Genomic DNA, 7,089 nt, shown 5'->3' with positions numbered 1-7,089 from the left:
AGTCAAAGGGACATTAACCCTTCTAATTAAAGAGCTTTTTCTTTGCCTCAGAATTGAACCGTGTCACCAGCCTCTGAGAGCCCAAAGTGAGCTAGCCTACTTGTCGGTAGTTCCTCTGCTCACTGGAGAAAGAAACATCCCAGGGCTGAGGCTATTGGTTAAATTCTGAATTGCAGGTGTCAGGAATGGACTTGCCAATAGTGGTGGGACTCACCTGCCTTGTGGGCTGCTGACTTCTCCTGTTTGATCCCTGGCTTGTGACCCTGACTATTCTCTCCGCCTGCTCCTCCTGTACCTACCTGCCCGATAGTTATCGACCCGGCCTGCCTGACTACGTTGTGCTCTATATGTGTATGTACCTGTGTATCTATATCAGTTTAGGTTTGGGTTTGTTTCACCTTATTGTATGTATTTGTGTTAGCTTGGGGTTTGGTGTACTGCGTTTATATTTGTATTGTTAGTCTCAATAAATTATATTATTTACTATATCTGAAGCCTACGTTTCCCTGTGTCAGTCCACACACCTCTGGTCACACCCGCATCCCTGACAGCAGGACTTCTAGAATTGACTTGTGCTTAAAGTTGCTAAGAGTGGTAAGTGTTACTATTCACACACCTATTACTTTATGTTGTTTTACTGTGCATTTAACTTCAATATAAGCAAAATATCAGGTCATTCTAAACTGTGTGAGTCTGTTTTCTGGTAACATCCAGAGGGTGTTTTCTGTCCAGAAGTGTCCAGTGGTGTCAGCAGGGGTTGGGTTTCCAGAGTGGGATCAAGAATGACAAGGAGCCTGAAAATAACTCCGTGACTCCTAAGGGGGCAATGCTACAATTGCAAAGTCTAGATGTGCAAAGTTAGTAGAGAAATATTGCAACAGACTAAAGGTTGTAATTAAAGCAAAAGGTGGTTCAACAAAATACTGACACAAGGGGGTGATCCTTTTTCCAACTCGGTGATTCTGTTTTTGAATTTTTTTTTCTGACATGTTGGTGTTATATCTTTCACTTGGATGTTATAAGTTGCACTGAGTAAATACAGCTGGATAAAACAAATACTGTGTCTGTCTTCATTTCAGGCTGCAAAGCAACAAAATTTAATTATTTTAAAGGGGGTGTTTCTTTTTCTATAACCACTGTATTGATGGTTAGCTGTAGGCCTGGAATGCCCTCACGTGTTCTAGTTCCATCCATCTATATATGTCTGATCCTTCCCCATATGATCCATGTCCACTCCTCCAGGTACAGTGTACACTGATGGGCTCACACACTCCCTATAGATGTCTGTGCACGTGTATACACATTTAATGATGGTTAGATGTAGGTCTGGGGAGTCGTGTGTTTTAGTTCCATCCATACAGGTCTGATCCATGCATATCCCTCTAGGTTCAGTATACACTGATGGGATCATACACTCCTCTATAGATGTCTGTGTACATAGATACACATGTAATGATACAGAGTTGGTTAAATGTAGACCTGGAGTGTTATACAGTATGTTCTAGTTCCATCCATTCATACAGGTCTGATCTCTGTCCATCCCCCCAGGTTCACTGTACACTGATGGGCTCACACACTCCTGCAGCCCTCCATCTACATGTACAGTGGATATAAAAAGTCTACACTCCCCTGTTAAAATGTCAGGTTTTTGTGACAATGAGACAAAGAAAATCATTTCATAACTTTTTCCACCTTCAATGTGACCTATAAACTGTATAACTCCATTGAAAACAAACTGAAATCTTTTAGGGGAGGAAGTAAACATAAAAAAAATAAAATAATGTGGTTGCATAAGTGTGCACATCCTCTTATAACTGGGGATGTAGCTGTGTTCAGAATTAAGCAATCACATTCAAAATCATGTTAAATAAGAGACAGTACACACCTGTCATCATTTAAAGTACCTCTGATTAACCCCAAATAAAGTTCAGTTCTTCTAGTAGGTCTTTCCTGACATTTTCTTAGTTGCATCCTACAGCAAAAGCCATGGTCTGCAGAGAGCTTCCAAAGTATCAGAGGGATCTCATTGTTAAAAGGTAGCAGTTAGGAGAAGGGTACAAAAGAATTTCCAAGGCATTAGATATACCATAGAGCACAGTGAAGACAGTCATCATCAAGTGGAGAAAATATGGCGCAACAGTGACATTACCAAGAACTGGATGTCCCTCCAAAATTGATGAAAAGACGAGAAAACTGGTCTGGGAGGCTGCCAAGAGGCCTACAGCAACATTAAAGAAGCTGCAGGAATATCTGGTAAGTACTGGCTGTGTGGTACATGTGACAACAATCTCCCGTATTCTTCATATGTCTAGGTTATGGGGTAGCGTGGCAAGACAGAAGCCTTTTCTTATGAAGAAAAACATCCAAGCCCAGCTAAGTTTTGCAAAAACACATCTCAAGTCTCCCAAAAGCATGTGGGGAAAATGTGTTATGGTCTGATGAAACCAAGGTTGAACCTTTGGCCATAAGATATGTTTAGCGCAAAAACAACACTGCACATCACCAAAAGAACACCATACCCACAGTGAAGCATGGTGGTGGCAGCATCATGCTTTGGGGCTGTTTTTCTTCAGCTGGAACTGGGGCCTTAGTCAAGGTAGAGGGAATTATAAACAGTTCCAAATACCAATCAACATTGGCACAAAACCTTCAGGCTTCTGTAAGAAAGCTGAACATGAAGAGGAACTTCATCTTACAGCATGACAACGACCCAAAGCATACATCCAAATCAACAAAGGAATGGCTTCACCAGAAGAAGATTAAAGTTTTGAAATGGCTCAGCCAGAACCCAGACCTGATTGCGATCAAAAATCTATGGGGTGCTCTGAAGAGGGCTGTGCACAGGAGATGCCCTCGCAATCTGACAGATTTGGAATGTTTTTGCAAGGAAGAGTGGGCAAATATTGCCAAGTCAAGATGTGCCATGCTGATAAACTGATACCCAAAACAACTGAGTGCTGTAATAAAATCAAAAGATGCTTCAACAAAGTATTAGTTTAAGGGTGTGCACACTTATGCAACCATATTATTTTAGTTTTTTATTTTTACTTCCCCACACCTAAAAGATCTCAGTTTGTTGTTCAACTGAATTGTAAAGTTTATAGGTTATATTAAAGGTGGAAAAAGTTCTGAAATTATTTATCTTTGTCTCTTTTCTTTTTTTATTTTACAGAAACCTGGTATTTTAACAAGGGTGTATAGACTTTTTATATCCACTGTATACATATTTAATGATATAATGATGGTCAGGACTTTTTTGCAGTGGGAACGCAGATCCGCACCTCCAGCACTGAATCTATGTAATGGCAAAAGGTGCTGGAGGGTCTTTTGATGCTGGCTGGTCAATTGCTGCTGAGGGATCTACTGTTGAGGGAGAAGTCTTCTGTTGCTAACTGCTGGAGGATTTATTAATGCCGGCTGCTGGGAGATCTGTTGTTGCTGCAGGGGGTCTAATTTTGCTGGTGTGTGGTATTTTGTTGTGGGGGTCTAAAAGAGGTGGTACTTGGAGGTGAGTAGGAGTTAAATAAAGGAACGGTGCTCAGAGGTGGATATAGGGCGAAGACAAGAGGAGAGTTCCTGCACCTATTCTCTAAGAAAAAAAGCTCTGATCATGGTTAGATATGACACTAGGGGGGAGTCATATGTTCTACTTACATCCATCTATACAGGTCTGATCCTTCTCCCATTTGATCCCTGTCCATCCCCCCGGCTTCAGTGTACACTGATGGGCACCCACAATCTCCCATAGCCCTCCATGTATATGTATACACATTTAATGATATTATGATGGTTAGATGTGGGTCTGTAGAGTCATCATATATTCTAGTTCCATCCATCTATATAGGTCTGAGCCCTGTGCATCTCCCAGGTTCGGTGTACACTGAGGGGCTCACACACTCTCCCATAGCCCTCCATGTATACACATTTAATGATGGTTAGATGTGGGTCTGTATAGTCAGCATATGTCCTACTTCCATCCGTCTATACAGGTCTAATGCCTGACTATCCCCCTAGGTTTGGTGTACACTGATGGGCTCCGACACTCCCGTACACCTCCATGTACATGTATACACGTTTAATGATTATTAGATGTGGGCCTGTAGCGTCATCACATGTTCTAGTTTCATCCATCTATATAGGTCTGAGCCCTGTCCATCCCCCAGGTTCGGTGTACACTGATGGGATCACACACTCCCCCTTAGCCCTCCATGTAAACACATTTAATGATATAATTATAATTAGATGTGGGTCTGTAGAGCTGTCATGTGTTCTAGTTCTATCCCTCTATATAGGTCTGATCCCTGTCTGTCCCTCCAGGTTTGGTGTACACTGATGGGCTCACACACGCTCCCATAGCCGTCCGTGTATACACATGTAATGATGGGTTAGTTGAAGGCCTGTATAGTCATCATATGTTGTACTTCCATCCGTCTACACAGGTCTGATCTCCGTCTAGTATACACTGATGGGCTCACACACCCTCCCATATATACATATTTTAATGATGGTTAGATGTGGGCCTGTATAGTCATCATATGTTCTAGTTCTATCCCTCTACAGTGAAGGAAATAAGTATTTGATCCCCTGCTGATTTTGAATGTTTGTCCACTCACAAAGAAATTATCAGTCTAAAAATCAAATGGTAGGTGTATTGAAATTCTGAGAAACAGAATATCAACAAAACATTCAAAAGTAATGCATGTCTAACAAATTATGCACTGATTTGCATGTTCATGAGGGAAATAAGTATTTGATCCCCTTCACAAAACATGAGTTAGTACTTGGTGGCAAATCCCTTGTTGGCAATGTTAGCACTTCCACCTGGCAGTTGGTTCAAATCCCAGCCATGGTACCTCCTGCCTGGAATTTGCATGTTCTCCCTGTGCCTGCGTGGGTTTCCTCTGGGTGGTCCGGTTAACTCCCACACTCCAAAGACATGCTGCTAGGTTAATTGGATCCTGTCTAAATTGTCCCTAGTATATATGTGTATGTATGAATGTAAGTTAGGCACCTTAGATTGTACGCCCCTTCATCAATTTATATAGGCCTGAGAACTGTCCATCCCCCAGGTTTGGTGTACACTGATGGGCTCACACACTCCCCCTTAGCCCTCCATGTAAACACATTTAATGATGATAGTTAGATGTGGGTCTGTAGAGCTGTCATGTGTTCTAGTTCTATCCCTCTATATACAGTTGTGTTCAAAATAATAGTCAGACATCACTAACCGGATCAATCACTGTTTTTGTAGAAATGATATTTCTACATGACAAATAATTTATTAGCAGGTGTAGTAAAGTAATGGAAATCCAACAGACCCAACAGTCATGACATGCATGCTGCTGATTCTGTGTAATTGAATCACTAATTGAAAGGGGCATGTTCAAAATAATAGCAGTGTGGAGTTCTATTAGTGAGGTCATTCATTCTTTGAAAAAGGTGGCAATTATTGCCCTTATTTAAGGAAGGAAGGCAGCAAATGTTGTACATGCTGGTTACAATGCATTTCTCTCTGAAATTCTGAGGAAAATGGGTCGTTCCAGATATTGTTCAGAAGAACAGCGTACCTTGATTAAAAAGTTGATTGGAGAGGGGAAAACATATAAAGAAGTACAGAAAATGATAGGCTGCTCAGCTAAAATGATCGCAAATGCATTAAAATGGCAACCAAAACCTGAAAGACGTGGAAGAAAGTGAAAAACTACCATTCGAATGGATAGAAAAATAGCCAAAATGGCAAGGACTCAGCCAACAATCAGCTCCAGGAAGATCAAAGAAGGTGTAAAGTTACCTGTGAGTACTGTTACAATTAGAAGACGCCTATGTGAAGCCAAGCTATCTGCAAGAAGCCCCCGCAAAGTCCCACTGTTGAAAAAAAGACATATGCTGAAGAGGTTACAATTTGCCAAAGAGCACATTGACTGGCCTAAAGAGAAATGGCGCAACATTTTGTGGACTGATGAAAGTAAGATTGTTCTTTTTGGGTCTAGTCGCCGGAGACAGTTTGTCAGACGACCCCCAAACACTGATTTCAAGCCACAGTACACTGAGAAGACAGTGAAGCATGGTTGTGCAAGCATCATGATATGGGGATGTTTCTTATACTACGGTGTTGGGCCTATTTATCGCATACCAGGGATCATGGATCAGTTTGAATACATCAGAATACTTGAAGTGGTCATGCTGCCTTATGCTGAAGAGGAAATGCCCTTGAAATGGGTGTTCCAACAAGACAACAACCCCAAACACACCAGTAAACATGCAACATCTTGGTTCCACACCAACAAGATTGACGTTATGGAGTGGCCAGCCCAATCCTCGGATCTTAATCCAATAGAAAACTTGTGGGGTGACATCAAAAATGCAGTTTCTGAGGCAAAACCAAGAAATAGAGAAGAACTGTGGAATGTAGTCCAATCATCCTGGGCTGGAATACCTGTTCACAGGTGCCAGAAGTTGGTTGACTCCATGCAACACAGATGTACAGCAGTTCTCAGAAACAGTGCTTATACAACTAAACATTAATTAAGTGATTCAAAGGAAAGCCAAATCTTCAAACATTTTTCAGTTTATATAGTGAATGTTTGAGTTTGTAAAGAAGAATACAAACACTGCTATTTTTTTGAACAGTCTAATATTCATTTTTCTTCAATTTTTTTAGAGGAACAACACAAATTTGATATATTTTTCTTCATGTTTTGATTTGGAATAGAATGTGTAGTGTTCCCAATGCATTTGTGTGTATGGAAATAAAAGCTATTAGAAGGATTTTGAGCTTTATTCACTTTTTTCAACACACTGCTATTATTTTGAACAAAACTGTAGGTCTAAACCCTGTCTATCCCTCCAGGTACGGTGTACACTGATGGGCTCACACCCCCTCCCATAGCCCTCCGTGTATACACATTTAATGATGGGTTACTTGTAGGCCTGTGTAGAGTCATCATATGTTCTACTTCCATCCCTCTATACAGGTCTGATCCCCGTCTAGCGTACACTGATGGGCTCACACCCCCTCCCATAGCCCTCCGTGTATACACATTTAATGATGGGTTAGTTGTAGGCCTGTATATAGTCATCATATGTTCT

Source organism: Staurois parvus, unplaced genomic scaffold, assembly GCF_062004578.1.
Source record: "Staurois parvus isolate SC_StPar_1 unplaced genomic scaffold, SC_StPar_1.0 ptg000145l, whole genome shotgun sequence".
Classification (NCBI taxonomy): Eukaryota; Metazoa; Chordata; class Amphibia; order Anura; family Ranidae; genus Staurois; species Staurois parvus.
The sequence above is the reverse complement of the archived record's forward strand: the minus strand, read 5'-3'. Positions refer to the sequence as shown.